The sequence below is a fragment of the Anolis sagrei genome, chromosome 5 (genome assembly GCF_037176765.1).
Source record: "Anolis sagrei isolate rAnoSag1 chromosome 5, rAnoSag1.mat, whole genome shotgun sequence".
Lineage (NCBI taxonomy): Eukaryota > Metazoa > Chordata > Lepidosauria > Squamata > Dactyloidae > Anolis > Anolis sagrei.
Genome location: NC_090025.1, coordinates 135445854 through 135468319, shown reverse-complemented (window position 1 = coordinate 135468319; position 22466 = coordinate 135445854). Strand labels below are relative to the sequence as shown.

The 22466-nt window shown below is 39.0% G+C and overlaps 1 protein-coding gene across 24 annotated transcripts in view; it reads right to left on the bottom strand.

Annotated features, from left to right (window-relative positions):
* The window catches only part of NRCAM (neuronal cell adhesion molecule), a 174681-nt gene that overhangs the window by 90485 nt on the left and 61730 nt on the right, over positions 1-22466 (bottom strand). For 23 of the 24 annotated variants that reach the window (XR_009631600.2, XM_060777603.2, XM_060777608.2 and 20 more), the window contains exon 2: positions 9068-9153. The gene's annotated coding sequence lies outside the window, so the exon portion shown is untranslated. Of the gene's footprint in view, positions 1-9067; positions 9154-15859; positions 16024-22466 lie in introns of those variants that run through there. The other variant, XM_060777604.2, reaches the window with a different exon arrangement.

Below are 22466 nucleotides of genomic sequence, written 5' to 3'. Positions count from 1 at the left end.
AATTCTTGTTGGTAGCACAATGTGTATCAACAGCAATTCTCCGTATGGTAAGAAATGGGCTGAACCTGCATTTTGTAAATTAATGAAATTTAATCAAGGCAGATTTTTTCCATGTAGTGAACCTGTTTCATAAACAATCATGCATATATTAGGCTCCAGAGGTAGAAATATTATCCCTGTAGTCGCAAAGGCATTAGAGATGAACTAAGAAAAACAACTGAGTGCTATTCCATTGAGAGAAGATAGCATATGGTTATTTATAAGAACATTTTGCATGGATAAAAGGCTTCGTGTATTTAGAACATTTAGTTTCTTTCATAAATAAAATCCTCAATTTTCCGCAATTTTATTTTTGGTCACATGGTTGTGGCCACTCAACTCCCCTCTCCCAATGCATGCAAATATATGTATTTCCTGTTCAGTAGGGCAAACTAATACTAATATGCAACTATGTGCACACATGGATCTTCTTAAACAAAATAAAATGTTGACCATACTAGCAAACTTAAAATACGAACTGGGAAAGAACCAATTTCTGCTGGGAATAATCAAGTTACTACCCTGCCCGGATCATCTCCTCTAAACCTGTCCTAATCACCACCTTATTTCTTCCCCCAACTCCACAATGATACAGTGCTACTTCAGAGGCCTCCCACATGCCACAAAGTCCTGGAAAACTTCAGGGTAAAAAGCAAGGTTATCTAAACAAAAAAAAAATAAAAATAAAAATAAAGCTTTTCAATTGTAACGTTTCTAACGCTAATGCTATGCTGATATTTGGAAGGCCACTGTGTCACTCATCATGCAATGTAGCAGCGAAGAGAAAAAACTTCCACCTGCTAGAAACAGTGCTTGTATGAGATGGAATATATCAAGTTATCTCATGTACTATACATCTAAACACTCCCCCTTTCTGATTTTTTGGAGACAATTTAAGGGTTTTTTCCCCTAAATTTCCTATGAAAAGTACATTATTTTTACAAAGATAGCATCACCAAATGAAACAACTGAAAGAATTATTACAGTATCTCACTGTAAGTCTTGGCACTTTCCTTTCCTCATAAGCACTGCAGCTGCGAAGAAAAATGCAATACCATTCAGTTCTCCATCACTATTTTCTCCAATGAACAAATCCGTTCAAGTTTCAAAGTGCATTATATAAATACCATATTAATATTAATGGAGGAGAAATGAATAATGCATGCACCGTGATGCTGCTTAAGTTAACACAGCATCATTCCATGTTGCAAATACAGATATTTTAATTTGAGAATTGCATAAGGAGTTCCTACTCATTACTTCTTCTTAGTATTTAATGTTAATTTAGTGGGTTCCAGTGGGAAAATTTGCAAAATTAACGAAATATGAATTTATAAAATGGTACTCCCCATCTTGACCTATGCAGAGATCAGCAAAGCAGGAATTCTTCCTTCAACCCATAAAGCACACAAGGGAGATTCCAGGCGATTAATGGACTCAGGGCTTGCCCAGACCTCTTAGGTTTCCTCATTCATTCTGAATTTAACTACAGTCCTCACAATAGACGGGGGCAGTGGAGGAACAATGTTTCTATTATTGTTGTTGTTGTTGTTGTTGTTGTTGTTGTTATTATTATTATTTGAAACACAACAAGATGAGTCCACGGCAGACACTCTGAGAGCTGTTATATTGGATCACACGTCGGACACTTCTAAATTTACTCCAGGTTAAAAAAATATCTGGGAAGGTGCAGACCTTCCAAAATGATCCCAAGGGTCAGTTCCCACAGACATTCCACTTCTTCAGGCTCTAATAGCCTGGGGGAGCAGTATGACAGTGGCCCTCCCCTCTTGCCTCCCATTTTATGCTAAAACTTATCTTAGAGACATGCCTCTGGTTGCAGGACTTTGGTAGCAAGGATTTCCCTCTGTCATTTGTAAACCTCCTGTCCTGCCTCTAAGATAGCATGGGCAAACTAAGGCCTGGGGGCCGGATATAGCCCTCTGGGCACTTACTTCAGGCCTTCCTCATTTTCCCTGCCCTCTTGGTATAAGGACATGGCGGCCTGCCACGTTCTTATGCCAAAAAGTTGGGGGAAGGAAGGCACACAGTAGCTGAGAGCACTCTCAGCCACCACACATCTTGCCTTCCTCCCGGCATAATACAAAGAGGACAGCCCGAGGATTGGGGGAGGAGGATCGGGCAGCCTCTGCATATCTCACCTTTCTCCTGGCATAAGGATGGGGTGAGTAACCCTGTCATTATACCGGGAGGACAACCTGAAGATGACCCAGGCCCTGCTCTGCCCCTACTTGCCCCGCCCTCTCCTGGGCCTTCCCCCTCCCAAACCCACCTTGACCAGCGTGTGCACAGACATCCTCCCTCCTGGCGCAGCCCTTCTGACCAGCCCTACAAGGCAAAAAAGCTTGCCCATGCCTGTTTTTAGCCTGTAAAAAGGGGGGGGGGGGAGAACTGGCTGGCAGCAATATCCCGGGTAGATTCAAGATCAAACTGGGAGGTTATCTGGCTTGTGTGGAAGGTCATTGTGATGCTGATGCCACACAACAAGGTCTTTGATTACATGGTCTGATTACAGCATGGTAGAAAGCTTTTCTCTAAAATCTGGATTATATTTTATATTTTTATTTTCTTTGGGAATTCAATCATCACAAATTTCAAGAAGGCAATATGTTTAGCTTACTAAGTGTGCTAGCTCCACCATTTACTATACCTGATAGGCATGGTCCCACCACCTCACACATTTGGCATAGATTAGAATGAACTTTTCAGGCATTCATATGAAAAACCAAGGGTGGATACTGGCTGAAGCACGATCTTCCTTGCACAGGTGGTTAGTCAACATACAGAGCCTCTCCTCACACATGTCAAAATATGGATATATTAGTGGAGATTGGAAAGGTATGATTGACCCAAAGGATGCTCTATTCCTCTCACATGTCTCTGGAGTAGACAGACAATTGACCCATCCTATATTATCTGCACACATGCTTCCATAGCCCGCAGTCCATAAATTTCAGACTGTTCCTAATCTCACTTTGCAGTCTAAAGGTGCTTCCAGGCATGACTAAAACACGTGGTGAAATGGGTTAAAGTAACCCACTTTGGCGTGGGTTCTAGTGCTGATCTCCTCCCACAACCCCAGGATTTTCCTCCTGGGGTGACTATATGCTATCAGGATAGCATGAAATCACCCCAATTTATCCCCTAAAACTTGCCCCCCCCCCAGTCTCCTGACACATCATTTTTTCCTGCCAGGAAGACACAAGGAGAGACTTCATGACTGCCAGGAACCTTTTAAGTAAGTTTTAGGGTGTAAATGGGGGGCTGGGGGAGAAGGAGTGAGTGTCCTCCTGCATCTTTGGGCTTCTTCAGATACTATTTTACTGCAGGTCTAACCAGAGGCGGCCCTAGGCAATTTTCAACGGTAAGCAAACAGTATTTTGCCCCCCCTCCCAATCATTGATATATATTTTCTGTTTGTCATGGGAGTTCTGTGTGCCATATTTGGTTCAATTCCATCACTGGTGGAGTTCAGAATGCTCTTTGATTGTAGGTGAACTATACATCCCAGTAACTACACTTGCCGCACTTGCTCCCTTGCCTGGCCCGCTTTGGGTCCGGAGGCAAGCCTGAAGACGCCGGCGTGTGCACCAAAAGTCACCTCTTCTCCTGACTTTTCTCCTCAGCCATTGGGACCAAGAGAGAGAGAGAGAGAGAGAGAGAGAGAGAGGTGGAGATGCCCACCTTTCCTGAAGGTAGGCGCAAAAACAAAGGAGGGAGCGGAGGTGGGAGATACCTCTCTCTCTCTCTTGACTGAAGAGAAAGTCAGGAGAAGAGGCGACTTTTGGTGCGCACGCTGGGGTCCTCAGACACACCTCCGGACCCGAAGTGGGCCAGGCGTGGCGGCTCTGCCCCTTGGTCCACCCGCAGATTGGGGAGAGGAGAGGAGGCGGGTAGAGCGCCGGGGGATCGGGAAAGGGAGCCGGTCATGGGGAAGGGATCAAATGCAGAGAACAATTGAGCGCCGGCTCTGCTTGCGCACCTGGTGGCTGGGTGGAGCAGGAACGAGAGGGGCTAGCCGAGGCTCAAGGGCCCGGCCCCTTTGGGAAGGGGATCGCCCGGCAGCGAGGCAAGCAAGCCGAGGCAAGCCGAGGCTCCCCCCAGACTGCTAGGGCAGATGGGAGGAGCCAAGTCCTGGGAGGGAAAAAGTGTCAGCTTCTAAGAGAGAAGAGGAGTTGAGATTTGAGAACAGAAGAGAGAAGAGGTACTTTGGAGACTAGGTTTTTCTGATAGAGAGCATTTGTGGCATGCAAGGCTGCATTATTGGCCAGAAGGGTCAAGTAGCCTCCTGGTTTACTTGTGGGTGTTAAAATAAGTGGTTTGCTCTCTGGGTGGAGTAGATTAGCTGTAGAGTACTCTGATTAGAGTGAGCTAATTGCTCTGAAGACAGCCTGAGGAGGTTAGTCTGGGACTCACTGCTACTTCGTTACTGTAGAGTGAGGAATTTTGCTATTAGTTAGGTCAAGTAACTGTTTAAAGGAACCATCAAGAATATTGTACCTTAGTAACAAGTTAAGCTTTTGCGCCTCATCAAAGAAGTCAGTTGTTTGCTTGTTCTTATAAATAAATCTTTTCTCTATTCAACTTTTAAAGAAGTCTCAATTGTTATTCATTCCTGTGGAGATAATTCTAGTGTCTTTAACATCCTAACATCACAGTCATCTTTGGGAGCTAAGGGAGAGCTGGGTTGGCAGGGAAAAATTTACCTCAGAGGATCACTTTAAAATCCTAAGGCGGCTTAGGTGGTGGCAGCAAATAAACCAACCAGACCACACACATTACAACATCATATATATATATATATACACACCCTGTGTAGAGCTTTGATACCGGGTAAAGATTCTTTTATACATGTGGCAGAGGCGGGATTGATCTGTAACAGTGTGTGACGCTGTAAGGTTCCTTCCATTCCTGTATACTGGTGTCAGCAGGTGGGATGTGACACCCCCCCCCCCCCCTTACAGTAAAGGTTTCCTTTTCCTTTTTCTCCTTCAAATCCTTTATACCTGCACTATGAGTTGCTTGGGGAGTGCTTAACTATGAGCTGCTTGGACAATTTTGTGGCATTTAAAACTTCTTCCATCTGCCATGTTTTTCTCTCATATTCTTGGGAAGTTCTCTAGTCTTTTTGTCTTTTTGACCCATTTAGAAATAAGCAAACTGATCTTCCGCAGCAGAGAAACTCCACTCTTTCTCAATTTTTTGCAGTTGTTTTGAGCCAATCTACAGAGAGCAAATAATTATTCATGCAGCCACATTAAGTAAATAGCATTTTAGAGTGGCAGTTTGGCATGGGAAACCAAGACCTCAAAGTACTTTGCTTTTACAAGCTTTAAAGAAATTAATTCTCAGCTCTGAAAAGCTATTAAAGGATTTCCTCTGGGAACAAAACCCAAATACTAGGAGACAAGACTAAAAGGAAATGGTCCATTATAAGGTTCCTGAAGGCTTTTGATGGCTAGTGAGGCTTAATATCTGAGGGTAAGAATATAAGAAAAATCCTTTAATTATTTCTGTCTACAAGCATTCCTATAAAAAGTTTTAATTGACGGCTTCCAAATGTATTGAAAATACTGAGTTCATAAATATCATAAAGTGATAAAGCTAGACATTCAGTACCCATTGTTTGGGCTCTTATGTTTACATCTATGCTTCTTTATAAATTAGTCTGGAGTACAACAACAATTTTTAATTGTCTGATAGTCATAAAAGATCTCCTGGTCAATTGGTTATCCAAAGGTTTAAGTAATTGCTTTTTGGGATTATAATTCCCAGATAGAATGACCATTACAGGTGGGTGAGTTGACTACATGTGTTGTAACCTAAAGCTAACCTTTCAGTGCTCAATGATTAACTGATTTTGAAATAATGTAAATTTCTACAGTTACTATTCATTTTGTGCTTGTTTAGCAAATGTGGATGGCTATGCACAATTCAATGTTTGCTTCAAAATATGTGCTTTGAGTTTATTTTCCCCAATTTAAAAAGAGGAACCTTTCAACATAATAGAAATGCTAATGATCAAACTATGATTAAAATTATTATTGAATTTATTATAATAATAACTATAAGTTCTTCACAGTTTGGAAAGCTGGCACAATATGCCAAGGATTCCTTTCCCAATATTTGTCATACTCTATAATATTGGTTAACTAGTCTGGATACACCTGTTATCTTCTGTTAAGAAAAGGCTTCAGTCCATAAGCTTCGGAGTATAAAATGTGAGTAATTGAAATCATTGAGCTTGAAATTACTTAAGTATTTATGTTCCTTAGCCACAAAATCCTGTGCACACGTAGAAATTACAATGCGTCTGTGGAATAATTCCTCCTCCTCTTTCTTCTTAATGTTTTGTGTTTAATGCCATCTTGCTATCATACTAACATACAGTTGGTAGTAAAAGAATAAAAGAAACCACAATCATGAAACAGGTATGGAACATTATTAAAAGAACATGATATAGTCTTACTTTCCCTCTTTTTTGATGAGAGACTTCCAAAATACATTGGTGTTGCTGCACCCCAGGTCTGGAAACACCTATGACCACAGCACCACACTAGAGTCCAGAGTATAAGCAAACAGTTTATAGTAAAAACACATGAAGTATACGAAAAATTAGGAATAAAGAAAGAAGATGTATAATCCAAAAAAGGGTTAGCAATAGGTGATAATCAAACAATAATCCAAATGTCTTAATCAGATCCCAAGGCAAAACAGTCCAGGAATAGCCAAAAAATCAAAAGTATAGCATAACTCCAAAGCAAAAATATACTTAGTAAAATTTGAGCAGGAATATAAAGACAAGAACATAGAAAATTTCCAGGAAACTTAAATCCAAAACCAAGGCTCAACTTGAGACAAGAAGCAGAGAACTCAGGCCTAGCTTCACACTTGAACACTGTGTTGCCTGAACTAACTCTTAGGTAAACAACTTGCTAATGAATAGGCACCCATGAAGTCATGTTTTTCCCACTAAATCTTCCCCCAACTTTCCCACATGAACGATGTCTATTGTCTACTCTGATCGGTAAATGAAGACCTTTGTTGATTTCCGTAACTATAGGTGTTTTCTCCTGAGAACCTTCTGTATCACTTATCTCTTCACTCGACTCCCTTTTTCCAGCTGTAGTTTCTGGCTCCTCTGAGTGACCTTGGAAGTCCTGGACTTTCCAAATCAGATTTCTCAGAGAGAAAGAAGCATCATTCCCCTGACTTGAATCTTCATCACGTAAAGCCCCAGGAAATCCTACAGGCAATCCCACAATCCTCTCTAAATCATCAGTGAACCCATCAGCCTCAGGAGTTTCAGGCTGATCTCCAACAAGTGTCATTTATTGAGTTTATTTATGAAGAAATATATAACTTACACCATAGCACATACCATTCAGGATGGCTTGTATAAACAAAATTGTATGTGCTTCTGTTCATAGTGTTGCTTCCAAAATACACAGGTTACTTTTTTCAAATTGGGAATTGTGTAAACTATTTGTGCATTGGAAGGTTGGGTGAGAGAGACTGAATTTCCAATGGGACACTTGTTGCACATAAATAGTAAGCGATCCTGCTTTTGCATAAGTAATTTCTCTCCATTATCAATAATTCTGAAAAATAAAAAATGAGCGCCTTTATTCTCCAATATGGATAATATTTATTTATTTAACTTGTATACTGCTTTTTCACCCTGAGGGGGAGGGGACACTGGAAGCAGTTTCCAACATATTTATGGCAAAATTTAATGCCTCACATACATATAAAACCTAGCATAAAACAACAATAATAACATATAACTATCAATTGGATCATTAAAACGTAACAACTTTTGAACATTACAGTGTGGAGTTAAAAATATATTAATATAAATGTTAAAACCATATAATCCAAAAATTGTAGTCTAGGGCATTCCAAGTATTAAATATCAATTGCACATAATCCCTGATCATTATTTGTATTGCTTACTGCCCAAAGGCTTGGTCCCATAGCCAAATTTTTACTTTTTTTTCCTGAAGGCTGGGAGGGAGGGCACTCATCTAATTTTGTTGGGGAGTTCCATAGCTGAGGAGCCATCACTGAGAAGGCCACATCTTTCATCCTCACCAGTTGCACCTGCAAGGGAGGTGGGACTGAGAGCAAGAACTCCCTGGATGATCTTAACCTTTGAGATGGTTCATAGAGGGAGATACGTTCAGACAAGTAAGCTCGGATGGAAAAAGCCCAGAGCTTAAAATGTTACATTCAAAAAGTAATAGATGTACATTGATGCAAATCAGGACACCAATATGTAATAGCATACTGGAGAAGGGGATTGATATTTTATTATTTATTTGAAATATTTATATTCCACCCTTTTCACCCTGAAGGGGACTCAAGGCATATATATGGCAAGCGATCCATGCCGGAACATAAAATAACTATAAATATATGCAACACTAAAATCAATTGTATCTACTTTAAAATCATTTAAAGTAACATTTATAACTCATGTTGATGTATCTTTACTGCCTTTGCCATTCAGCAACACTTCTTCGATGTAGTTAGATGTAAAGTTATGTTACATAGAGGGCGATACTGGATTCTGGCCAATATGTTCCGACATAGCTAGCTATACTTAAATGGGAAGTAACTAACATTATTGCTTTTAAAACACCAATTGACCATAAACACTAGATTTTAGTTTTGATTCAACAGTTTAATAAAGCTCTCATGCCGCTCAGAGCAGTGTGGGGCCCTGTCTCTGGAATGTGGGATGGCTGTGGGTACTCACCCCCCGTGTCGAAGCACACGAACCCGGAAGTTGGTCCCCACAGACCCACTACTGACATTGATGTACACAGGAACATCAACCACAATATCCAGTCCTGCATTCAGTTAACACAAATATGTTATGCTAAACTGCACCTGCCCTCCTCAAATAAACTCTTGAAAAAGATCACCTGTTTTCTAATACAATATATCTATGAAATAATAATTCTCAAACTGGCTTTTTCCTAGGAGCTGAAAAAAAGTTTACCTTTGTTTAATGTACAGGTAGAGTAAGCCAGGACAGCCCAAGTCTCACCTCTTCTTAATCACTTGGTTTCTCAGAGGTTAGTGTATCTGAAAGAAAATGAAAACATGATTAATTACTATATACTTAAAACGCTGTAAAATGGCTCCAAGAAAACAGTAAGTTCAGCTAATTTCAGCTTCAAACTATATTATTATTTTAGGAGTGGATACTGTTATGTCAAATATCTTTATGTTATATCTTCAAATCACCACAAAGAATGCACTCAAAAATGATTACATGTAAATGCCAGACCCATTTTTTTCAGAATGTCACATCTAACCTGAAAAAACAAAGCATAGTTATTATAATGAATATTGAATTCTTGGGAAATATTACATGAAATAGACGGAAAGCAAGCACTATTTAGGACCTCCATGAAAAGAGATGTCTGAGTGTAAATGGAAAAAATGTTGGACTACAGCTTCCATCACCCCACATAATTGGATATGTTGACTATGGCTGATGAAAGCTACAGTCCAACAACATGTGGAAGGCCACATTTCCATAACCACTAGTATATAAAATGTCAGAGGCATCAAATTAGGCAATTATGGTACCACATAGAAGCAGCTGTGGCTGCCCCACAACACATGTGTAAAAATGGTTAGAAAATTATTGCAGGTTATTTGCTCAGTAAATTTTATGCATTTGCTCAAGGATTTGGCAAATATTCTCTCCTTTTGTACATCTGATCCTGAGACTGTCACTCTGCAGTAACCTCTTTCAGCAGCTGATGAGCCTAGATCTTTTAAAGTACAACCTATTATCCCTGGCTAATGGCCATACTAGATTGGAAGATGGAGGCTCTCATTCAAAATATCTCAAGGGTCCCAGATGAGCAAAACCTAGTCTACAGAGCACTAAAGTCTAACTTACATTGTATTTCATTGTTTATTTGTCTTCCAGGACCTTGCCACATACATCTTAAGAGCTTCAGCTGCAGTCTTTTGAAGACCATTGCCTGTGGGGTACTTTTCTTGCCCTTGGCTCCTTTAGTGTTTGTCTACTGCTTCCAACGTAATCTGCACCTTCCATTAATTTCTCTCATCTTCTAATCCAGTGTTTCTCAAACTGTGCTCCTTCAGCTCTCACAACTCCTAACAGCTGGTAAACTGGTGGGGATTTCTGGAAGCTGAAGTCCAAAACACCTGGAGGAGCAAAGTTTGAGAAACACTTTTCTAATCGAACCTGATCACTTGGACACCTGACCTAACTGGTCCTAATAGCTTTTTCACCAAAGACTGCCCACCAGAAATGGAAAACCCTATCAATATGGGCACACAGCTTTGTTTGAGTGCTAGTTCCTTATGCCATTATGTACTTTTACAGATTTTTGTTCTCTGTAGCTTTGTTTAAGTGTTTGCCAGAACATGGAGAGATCTAAATAAATTGTGAGGATGAGGATATGAAAATAGTAGTAGTAGTAGTAGTAGTAGTAGTAAATGTATTTCTTATCCACAGCTCCTCACGGCTTGAGGCAAATTACAACATTGCTTCCACAATGTCTTCACACATGAATAAAGTTTATAAAAGATTGCACAAAGAATATATTATAAAGAGTTCTCCCTTATAGGGTATATGATTGCAGGAGCTCTACAATAGTGGGAAATATCCCTCCGTAGACTTTCACATTCAAGAGATAAAAATCTCTAATGTTGTCAAGTGTATGGGGGCATTCAGGGAATGGGGATTATATGCAAGTAATCATCCCCACTGTCCATGTAGCTCTTGTGTGTTCATACATATGTTTGAAGCGCACTGATCTCACTTCTCTTGTGTTTATATTACATACAACTATTCATTTCTGGAGGATAAGGTAGGCAAAGCAAGAGACTCAGGACCCTTCCAGGCATATACTGGAACCTGTCTTGGTTTTACCGTAGATGTCCAAATGACACCTCAGGTAAAATGAATTAATTGGGAGAAAAGTGGAATTTCCCAGTTTGCTCTGAATTAATAAAATGCCTGGAAAGAGCCAGACCTTAAGCTAAGGTCTGGATCTTTCCAGGTGTGGGCCCTGTGGGGACTGACTTCTGGGACTGCTAATCCCCACAGCCATCCTGTTCTTTGGGCCCCTAAAAAAACTTACCTGTGGGGCCTGCCAGCGGAATACTCCTGCCACACAAAAAAGACACATCAGAAAGTGGGAGTGAAGGGGGGGGGGGGCTGCCAGCAGGCCCCTCAGGTAAGATTTTTGTGGGAAATGGGGGTTGGTGATGCTGGATACCATCCCCTGAGAGAAAATCTGGGGTTGGATTGGGGTAGAAACAAAATCCAGTTCTTCCAGAGATTACATGGAGCGAGAGTTGCCAGATGTTCAAGCTGGGTTTAGAAAAGGCAGAGGAACGAGAGACCAAATTGCCAATATCCGCTGGATAATGGAGAAAGGCAGGGAGTTTCAGAAAAACATCTACTTCTGCTTCATTGACTATTCTAAAGCCTTTGACTGTGTGGATCATAATAAATTGTGGCAAGTTCTTAGTGGGATGGACATACCAAGCCACCTTGTCTCTCTCCTGAGGAATCTGTACAAGGACCAAGTAGCAACAGTCAGAACTGACCACGGAACAACAGACTGGTTCAAGATTGGGAAAGGCGTACGGCAAGGCTGCATACTCTCACCCAACCTTTTTAACTTGTATGCAGAACACATCATGCGATGTGTGGGGCTGGATGAATGCAAAGCTGGGGTGAAAATTGCTGGAAGAAACATTAACAACCTCAGATATGCAGATGACACCACTCTGATGGCCGAAAGCGAGGAGGAGCTGAGGAGCCTTCTAATCAAGGTGAAAGAAGAAAGCGCAAAAGCCGGGTTGCAGCTAAACGTCAAAAAAACCAAGATTATGGCAACAAGAATGATTGACAACTGGAAAATAGAGGGAGAAACCGTGGAGGCCGTGACAGACTTTGTATTTCTAGGTGCAAAGATTACTGCAGATGCAGACTGTGGCCAGGAAATCAGAAGACGCTTACTTCTTGGGAGGAGAGCAATGTCCAATCTCGATAAAATAGTAAAGAGTAGAGACATCAGATTGGCAACAAAGATCCGCCTAGTCAAAGCCATGGTATTCCCTGTAGTCACCTACGGATGTGAGAGCTGGACCTTAGGGAAGGCTGAGCGAAGGAAGATCGATGCTTTTGAGCTGTGGTGTTGGAGGAAAGTTCTGAGAGTGCCTTGGACTGCAAGAAGATCCAACCAGTCCATCCTCCAGGAAATAAAACCCGACTGCTCACTGGAGGGAAAGATACTAGAGACAAAGTTGAAGTACTTTGGCCACATCATGAGGAGACAGGAAAGCCTAGAGAAGACAATTATGCTGGGGAAAGTGGAAGGCAAAAGGAAGAGGGGCCGACCAAGGACAAGATGGATGGATGGCATCCTTGAAGTGACTGGACTGACCTTGAGGGAGCTGGGGGTGGTAACGGCCGACAGGGAGCTCTGGCGTGGGCTGGTCCATGAGGTCACGAAGAGTCGGAGACGACTGAACGAATGAACAACAACAAGATAAGTCCTCAGGCCCCTTCTACACTTCCAAATAATCAAAATTATCTGCTTTGAAAGGGATTATATGACAGTTAAGACTAATATAATCCAGTTCAAAACAGACAATGTAGATTGTATGACAGTGTAGAAGGGTCCTAAAACTGCACAAGTGGTTTCTGTGGAGTATTTCAATTCCCTTTAACTAAGAGGTTGGCCAAATAAAATGTTTGATATAACAACTCAAAATGTTCCTTTCCTGTTCATAGCATGGCAACAACTTGTGTTTTAGCCTTCTGCTTTATAAATATACTGGCAGCAAGGTACCAAATGAAGCCCTTTCACAAAACAATGGCCCAATTCAGAGAACTCAACAAGTCAAGGAACTGCAAGTCAGTTGGTCAGCAGGGCTTGTAACAAGCATCACAGCTGGTGTGGTTCACTATATTGTTTACTTATGATAGTTTATTGTTTCCTTATGGTAGTTTATGGGTGCACTTTCCTCTCTAGTTTTTTTTTCTTGCAACAGTTGGGAGAAAGAAGCCTAAGGCGAACTAGTTTGTTAGTAAAAATGGAAATTAGGGAAGAAACTGTACCCATTTTAAGGCGTTATGCTAAATATTTCACAGAGCAATACTCCCTGATCTATTTAGCTTCTCCAGACAGTGTGCACCAGTATGCTACTTGGAAACTATGTCCCCAGAGATCCATGGCTTATTGTGTTCACTAAACTAGGTAAACTAGGTTATGTCCAGTCATTTCTGACTCTGGGGTCTGGTGCTCATCTCCATTTCTAAGCCGGAGAGCCGGCGTTGTCTGTAGACACCTCCAAGGTCATGTGGCCGGCGTGACTGCATGGAGCGCCGTTACCTTCCCGCCGGAGCGGTACCTATTGATCAACTCACATTTGCATGATTTCGAACTGCTAGGTTGGCAGAAGCTAGGGATGACAGCGGAAGCTCACGCCACTCCCCGGAATCGAACCTGCGACCTTTCGGTCAACAAGCTCAGCGCTTTAACACACTGCGCCACTAAACTAGTCCAACAATTTTTCAATGATAAGGAATAGCTAGATGAGTGGATTAGGAACAATTTTTTTCATATAAATTCAATCTTCATTTTAGCCAATGACAGAAAACCAGAAAAATATCCTTAGTTTACTGAAAAAACTCTCTTGAAATAAACTTTGAAATTTATAGTGCTTTCTTATTATCTGTAGTACATGGAACCAAATTACAAAATATTGATCTGTACTCAAATTTCTGCAGTGACTGCATCACAAACACACGTGAACATTCTGATGCTCACCGTGGCTGGATCTACACTGTCAGAGAATTCGGTTTCAGAATGCAGATTCACTGCTTTGATTATATGAGTCAACACTACCATTTGCATTCAAAAACTGGATTATATGGTAGTGTAGATGGGGCCTATGTCATATGCAACAATCTACACTCAAGTTATTTTAAAAGTCCTTAAAATTAAAGATATATAATAGAAGCGTCATTACGATGACAATTTAAGAGAGTAACATGGCAAAAATAGCAGAAAAGGCCAAATAGTTGAATTTTACAAATTTTAACTCAGAGGCTAACTCTATACAAGACAGTAAGCATTGTGAGAAGCATTGTGTTGTTATTGTTGTGTAATACTGTATATTGTGCTTTTGTGTTTTAAATTGTATATTGTGATTGATTTTACCCTTGTTGTAAACCACGTTGAGTCGCCGGTAAGGCTGAGAAACTGCGCTATACAAGTAAAGTAAAGTAAAGTAAATAAATAAATAAATAAATAACCATAATAGAGTACACTGTAACCAGCAAAATTATTAAAAATATGAAAGGCTATACAAACATGAACACAAAAAGCTGCTACTGCTGCATAATTGCTTCATAATTTCAAGACAATTATACTAAACTCAGCAATTCATAATCATGTGAAAATGAATATAGTGTTGCATAACCATCTCTTTAATTCAGAGCATGATCAGGACAAACTTCTATTGTTTTCAATGGGAGAGGGAACCATTTACTAAAGCAATGGAACTTATAAGTGTTTAGCTTTTGGCTGGAATGAATTAGACATTTCATATGAATTAATGAAGTATTCTTATGAAGCAGATAAAATAACTGACACAGTATTATACTGTGCTTTTGAATCAAATATAAACCTTTACTGTTCCTGATACTTTGATTTTCTTATTTATTCATCTTAAATGCTTTTAATTCTATTTATTTTTAATAAAACTTCTCTTTTGCAAAAACTACACAACAGGTTTATTTTAATTGTCTGCCTTAAGCTACTTGCGATACATTAAGTAAAACGCATAAACAAACCTTATTAGCTGCAATGAAGCTCACTCAAAGTCATCTTTCAAATTGTTTTGTTCATACATATGAAGAAACAAGATAGTCTAAGACAGCTACATCACTTTAAATGGCATATAATGGCTAGACTTCACAATTGGGGCAATTCTCAAAGAATGCTACAGGTTAAAGTTAGCAGATGTACACTGCAATATATGATAACAAAATATTACAGTGGAACAGCATAGTGAACATAAGACAGTATTCACATCTGTTTAAAGGTGGATGAGTAAAATAACTTTATCAGTTCACACAAAAACAAGCAAAGACATTTTTACTTTCTACCAGTTCATACAAATATAAACAATGACAATTTAAAAATATTTGCAATAGTATAAATACTTTAATTTCTGGTTGTGTTAAATGTTAACAAACAGGCACTCAAGGGAACAATGATTACCTACATGAAAACATATAAATGAGCTGAGAATAATAATACAAGTATAGATCTTTCATTAGCAACCTCACTAGATCAATTCTAGTAGAGATGACAACTGACACTTTTCTAGTGGTTTCGGTGGTCCATGATTGTTTTCAATTTCCTTTGGGTTTCATTAAGATAACGTGTCCATAATACCCTCATATGGTTCTTGTTGTTTTGCCTCCAAGTCATTTCTAATTCTAAACTATTACAGATTTTCTTGGCATAACTGGTTCAGAGGGATTTTGTCCTTGCCTTCTTCTGAGGCTGAGAGAGTGTGACTTGCTTGAAATTATTCAGTAGCTTTCTACAGCCAAACATCCAAGGACCCTAGCATCCTAATCCAATGCTAAAACCACTATAACACACTGACCTTAGTCCTTAACATCTCTCAAAACACATGAACTTTAGAACTGGTACAAACAATTTGTGAATACAAAACTGAACATTGTTTAGAATTAAAGTAGCATAATTTAACAAACCTGGACTTTATTTCTGCTTGTCATCTCTTGACTGGGGAAAAAAAAATGTTGGTTAAAAACTCCTCCTTTCTTTCTTTCTTGTAATCCTGCTGGTAAACCTCTTCCCTGTCAGACTCTGCTGCTGCTAGACTGCATGCAAGAAGATGTACAAAACAGACTGTTCAAGCAGCCAATCACATCCTCTTTAGACCTCCCAGGCTTTACTATGTGATCAGCAAAGGCTTTGTAACACTACAATAGGGGTTAAATGCTTCCCTGTATTTATTTAAAAGCAAGAAAATCTGCTTAGTGGCTCAACCTTTCATTCAAAAAACATTTTGATTTCATTTTGAGTAGTAGCATTTGTTACCTCAAAATAGTATTCCTGTAGATTCAAATTCACAGGCTGGATAACAGTGGAATGAGATACAGATCAAGATTCCCTTGAAGTCTTCTTCTACCCTAAATTTGGCCTTAGGTTTATTTCTTTTTCATCTTAAGATGCGATTTTATTTTGACTAAGCTATGTGCTATAGTGTTTGCTAAATAGACCAGTGCTTGGTTTTGGTCAGATAAGGATGGGAACGCCACAAAAATAATCTCTTTATGGGGACAAAGGAGTCTTTCATTGTTGGGAAGGCAAATTCTCTAAGAGGGAGTCAGGACGGGTTGAAGAAATGACCACATTATACACAAGGTTGATGGACCACATTTATCACTTTCTCTGCTTTGCTTTTCAAGCAATTGCCTTGACACAATTAGTCGAGAACAATGATGTCTTTCAAACCTCCCTCTGTGGAAAAATATGACATCTATAAATACAATGTATCTCTTTGCCAAGGGAGCACACAATGTGAGTTCCAAAAAGTCAACTCAAAAATGTTTCCCTTGCCATTCTGCATACACAAAACAATACATGCTTCTTTGAAGCCCACTTAGTTTCCTTGAAGATCAGTTCAGTATCCTCACAAAAGGACAATCCCCATGTAACACAATCTACTTCAAAGCATATTATCAGAGAAATTAATAACAAGCACAGCCACATGACTCTCACATAAAATATACTCTGATCTTGCTTTGTTAACTATGGACATTTTTAGATACATTTTATCAATACCTCATTTAAATTACTTATGAGATAAAACACATAAGTGACAACAATTTTTAATGCTACCTTCTGATATTAAACTAAATTAGATCTGTACTGCAAGTTAATCAGGAGGAAAAATTAATATTAATAGACCTTGTTTGCTCTTAAAGGAAACCTAAAATGACAATCTTTTCAAAGGTGTGCACTTCTAAGTTTCAATGGTTTCAGAATAGGACATGCTGAAATCTTCCACTGAAATTGGCAGACCTTTGGCAACGTTGTTTGGATAAATCAAAGTATTACTTTACAAATCTTATTTTACCGTTCTATGTATTTAAAATTAATCTGGACTCCTTCTAGCTAACAATATTGCAATCCACTTAATACATACATGAATTGAGTTGTATGCTTAAAACCGAATTTTCCGGGAAAGTTCTAAGTTTTTACTATGAACAATGACACTTTTCTGTTCTTTAAACATGAATGGGAGAAGGACAGGTCTGATTTTGTAGCTTGATTGACCAAGTCTAATCAGAATTATTTCTGCACAGTGCTTCACTACAGCAGTAGCCCCATTAAACACTAAATGCTTCTGGAACCCATTCCCTTTCAGACTCCTACTGTGACCCATTACTTTCTAAACAGTAGCTGCTCAGTGGGCTACTCAAAACATTCAAGGAAAAAAGGCACTATACTTAACAGACATCTCAAAACACATCCCCAAATCTGTCATTTGATTTCTGAGATAGAAGCTATTCCCAAAATACACGTGACCATTTTTTAAAAAATACCTTCATCACATACTAGTTCCATTGCCCTTACAAATTAAACATTTTCAATCATGATAAATCAATCAACTTGCATCTATTTTTGACCTCGGGGGGGGGGGGGATTTCATTTAAACAAAAATATTTATGTGTTTGAAACTTATTTCCTGTGCCCCAAACAAATTCATTGAAGTAAAAGTGATGTATAATAGCTCAAAGGCAACTTCTACTGATTTTAAATGGGACTTAGGTAACTGGGTATTGAACTGCAGCCTACTATATGAATCATGGCATAGATAAACATGTGACTGAATAAACTGTGTGGTACTTAGCTAAAATTATTGTAAACATAATAATTAAATATATAAAAAATATGCATGATGGCAAGGATTAATGATGTTAAATCCAGGGCAGATAAAAGGAATCTTTGTTTTAATGTGGTATTTGAAATGATATTAGTTTTGTTGTTAGTTTCATGCTGTTTTAATCTCAACATCTGTGTGCTCTTGACTATATGTGCTTTTATTGCAACGTTCTATCTTTTTATGCTTTACGGCGTTTTAATCTTGGAATAAGGCTGGATATAAATAAAGTAATGTATGGATGGGTAGAATTACTTGATAACACAACACATAGTTACATTAGATAGTTGACATCATATAGTAATGAACACAGATAGCTTTAAAATAATATATTTATGTAGAATAAAGGAACTATGCTGGCTCTTGAACTGAATGGGGACTGTCTACAACTGCAGATGTTTTCATCTTTCCAATGGTATGATTAATACGGAGGCACTGGGGGCAGGCAGAGCAGTGCATTATGGGTGGGAGTTAATGTGTATCCCTGTTACTGCTTTCAACATACTTAATTTGTCTGACCTCTGGTTCTTGATAAACCCAAGATGTTAACAGTCCAAACAAAGGTAGTAGAAGAAATTTCCCAGTACTTGGCTGTCAAATATCAGTATATAACAACATTTAAAAAAATTCTGTTCCTGGTTTGAAAGTGTCATTCCTGTTTAAATGTGTGGTACTTATTTTGAAAGTAGTTGTTATACTCCAGAAACTTCTTTTTTGTGGCTGTCACAAACTATGTTGGGACTCAATGAAATATTCACTGAAAAACTAGAGCAAAATGTGCTGCAGGATGTCCCGCAAAAAACAAAGTTTTTGCAGTTTAATAAACTTTTTACATGTTTTTATGATAGAACCAATTAGGAAATGAAATATATAACCTAGGAACAAAATTTTATTACACTGTGTATTGGAATGAGCTACTCTTATCTTCTACATTCTATTTACAGAGATGTAAAAAATTGAGGTTTTAAACATTTGCTATAGTTTTGCTTTAATACACAACTTTTATATCTCTGGGAATTTCAAATACACCAAAACACAACTATTTTTTCCACACCCTGTTTCACTTGCAAGTCAATAAGCAATACATCATCAAAGATGGCTATTAGGAGGAATGGTGCTACTAAATCAATTGATGTCTTGCTGAATTGGACGTAATTTATTAATATTTTGTATAACAACAATAAAGGGATTTTAGTAAAACTTCCCACAGTAAACCCATTTGTATCACTGGTTTTAATAAATTACTGAAATTGTAAAGGTGCAAAACTAGACTTGTGTAGCTTTTCTAAAGAAAGAAATCCATTATTACAATATTGTTATAGGCTCTAGAAGCACTGGCATAAATCCAGCACTGTGCAAGCAGACATCTGCTAGATTTTCCCATTCCTGCTCTCCTGGAACTCTTGGTGTTACCTGGACACCTGCTCTGAAAGTCTTTCCAGCTCTATAGAACACATTTAGAGAATACACAATGGGGAAGAGAATCTGAGTCCTACCCAACCATTACACCAATGAAAGTAGTTCTGTCAGTTGGACCCTACTGGACTCGGTCCTGTATTGATGCAAAGATATCATGGAAAGTTTCATTTTGTTTTAAATGTCTTGATATTTGGGATGAATTGGACACCTGAACACAGACACCCTCGTCGCGATTAGGTAGAAGAATCTGTATTGGATAGGAATGCACTGCATGTACCTTCAATGTTTGAAAAAATGCAATTCTAGTGCACATGTGTTAACAGTACAGCCCAATGAAGTGGAAAGAAAGTGGAAATGCAATCCTAGAAGGACGGCTGAGTCATTTTCTGTGATCCCTGGAGGGAGAAATGGGGTGGCTAATATGTGAACTTCTTCTTTGCCATGTGCTTGCTCTCCACCATCTTTTGATACCTTGCCATTATCTCTTTGCATCCGTAATCCATAGCCATCCTTGTCATGTGAGTGTCTTGCTATGATTGTATCTCTGTATCCTGATAACCAACCTGTAAATAGTTATATGTAGCAATGACTGAAGAATTAAACTCCAAAGGAGTCTGGATGAAAGCCAGAGTTCACTATTTATTAAAGTAGTGAACTACTAGACAAGGTCAAAGACTGCTATCAAATCTCAGCTGTGATCAGGACTCTGTAGTGTTTTAAATTGGAACACACTGCTTGCCTTTGGGAGAATCCGTCCCATTGTGCAGCTGGAGGAGGACATGAAATGAGAAATTCACATGCCTACCTAGCAGGGTTGATGTGTGTTTTACTCTTCTAACACTGCCCTACATTATATGATTCCTTCCTTTTCTTTTCCTTCCCCACATGGGATTCATAGAATCATACAGTTGGAAGAGACCGAACAGGCCATCCACTCCAACTCCTTGACATAGAGGAAAAGCATAATTGAAGGACCCCAGCAGATGGTCATCTAGCCTCTGTTTTAAAGTCTCCGAACAAGGACCCTCCACCATACTCTGAGCCAGAGGGTTCCACTGCTGAACACCTTTTATGCTCATTTAATCAAACTACCCTAAATTAATGTGTAGGTTTACTATCCCATACAATCAGTCTGTAATGAATTAACATTTATATAAACTTTAAAAACTCCAACAGGCTTTGCTGAAAATTATTAACAGCAAAAACAAAAACAACAACAAAAACACAATAGGCTACTGAAACTTGGATCTAGCTGATCACTTCATATCAGCACGGTGAGCAAACAAACATGAAGTTCTTGCTTTGCATAATATATAATCCGTCTTGTCCAGGACTTCAAGGTACACTTCTCTAGCTCCGCTACCTGACCTCTAATTGTCTGTGTTTTTCTGTATTGTTATCACTCTGTGCTACATTACAGATAACACAGTCAATTCATAAGCACTTCTGCTATTATATCCTCATTCAAGACCAGAATGACAATTTGTGAAGCTACATAGGTTTGTTATTGATTATCACATTGAAAAGTTGATTCAGGTGTTGCCTCAGAAATGCAACCTATAACAACGTACACTTTTATTCCGGATATAACCTAAACATTGATAGTTTGAGAATTATCCTCAGACTTCCCAAGGGTCCTCCTTCCTGAGGATGGAGCTGCCATGTTCACATGGCAGCCCCAACTTTGGGAGGTAGGGGAAGCGGCACAAGTTTGGAAATGATCAAAACCACATGAGTATGAAGCCTGCAAAAATGAAGGGACTACCTTAATTGGGTAAACAACAACAACAAAACTTTATTATGGTCCATGACCAGCACAAAATGGGGCACAAATGCCCTGGAAAGGGGAAGCATAGTTGAATTGGATAAGCTTAATTTCATTTAAGTATCTTATATGTTCCGACTGAGTGGTGATCAGGAAATATATTGTGTTGTTGGATACTATTTTTATTGATTTAAATGGGATTTATTAATGTGCATGCATGTTTTTATTTAAAGGAATTAGTCTAAACATTAGAACAATTTTCTGTATTAGCAGAAAACAGTTAAGAACTACAGATTAGAATCAAGATTCTTTTTAAAAACCTTATCTATATAAAAATTGCAAAGTTGAATAATTCATGCAGAATGATCATTCAGTTGAAATATCCCAAGTTTACAAAAATATCAAAATGCAAAATAGATGCCATAGCTAATAATATAATTCAAGTAAGTAATGCACTAGAACCGCTCAGCAGGCTTGCAATTGCTTTTGTGGAACAGATAATGCTTGTCTCAAAAGACCTAGTTTATTGTAATTGGTCTGTCACAACTCTCTGGAGGTTCACAACTTAAAAGGCAAATCACAGCCATGATTACTCTTCATGATTGGTTGTTCTAAAAACTTGGGCTACACCAAGCAACTTAATTTGTTCTTTTAGATCCACTATGCACCTGAATTAAGTTGTACATCATAACTGTCACTAGGAAGTGAGGACAAAAAGAGTCCAGTAACTCACAGAAAGTGTTTTTATGATGTGATTTAAAATCCAAATCTCACAGCTGTAAGTCTGCAAAATTCTAATGAGAAAGCAGGTATCAAAGAAATTGATATAATAATAAAATCTAGGAAGGGAAAAAGCAAGGCATCGTGGAAAAGGATATCTATAGGAGTCTACTTAAGTTTTCTCATGAGGCATCTTCCAATCCCTGGAGCTCAAGGCAAAGAGCAAGCTACAATGAAATCTATATCTGCTTAGACTATGTCACAATACCGAATGAAGAGGAGAGGGGTTTGCCTGCAGGAAGTTTCTTTAGGCCCCTCCCCTCCTCCAACTAGTGCAAACACCAGCCAGAATTAACTGGTCTTTTCTCTGGGGGATTCAAGTGCTCCCCTCTCACCATCCAGTTTGCCACTTCTGTCCGGAGGTGAATGATTTGAGGCCTGCATAACCTGCAGCCTTCAAGATGTTTTGGCCTCCTACTCCCAGAATTCCTGGCCATTGGACAAG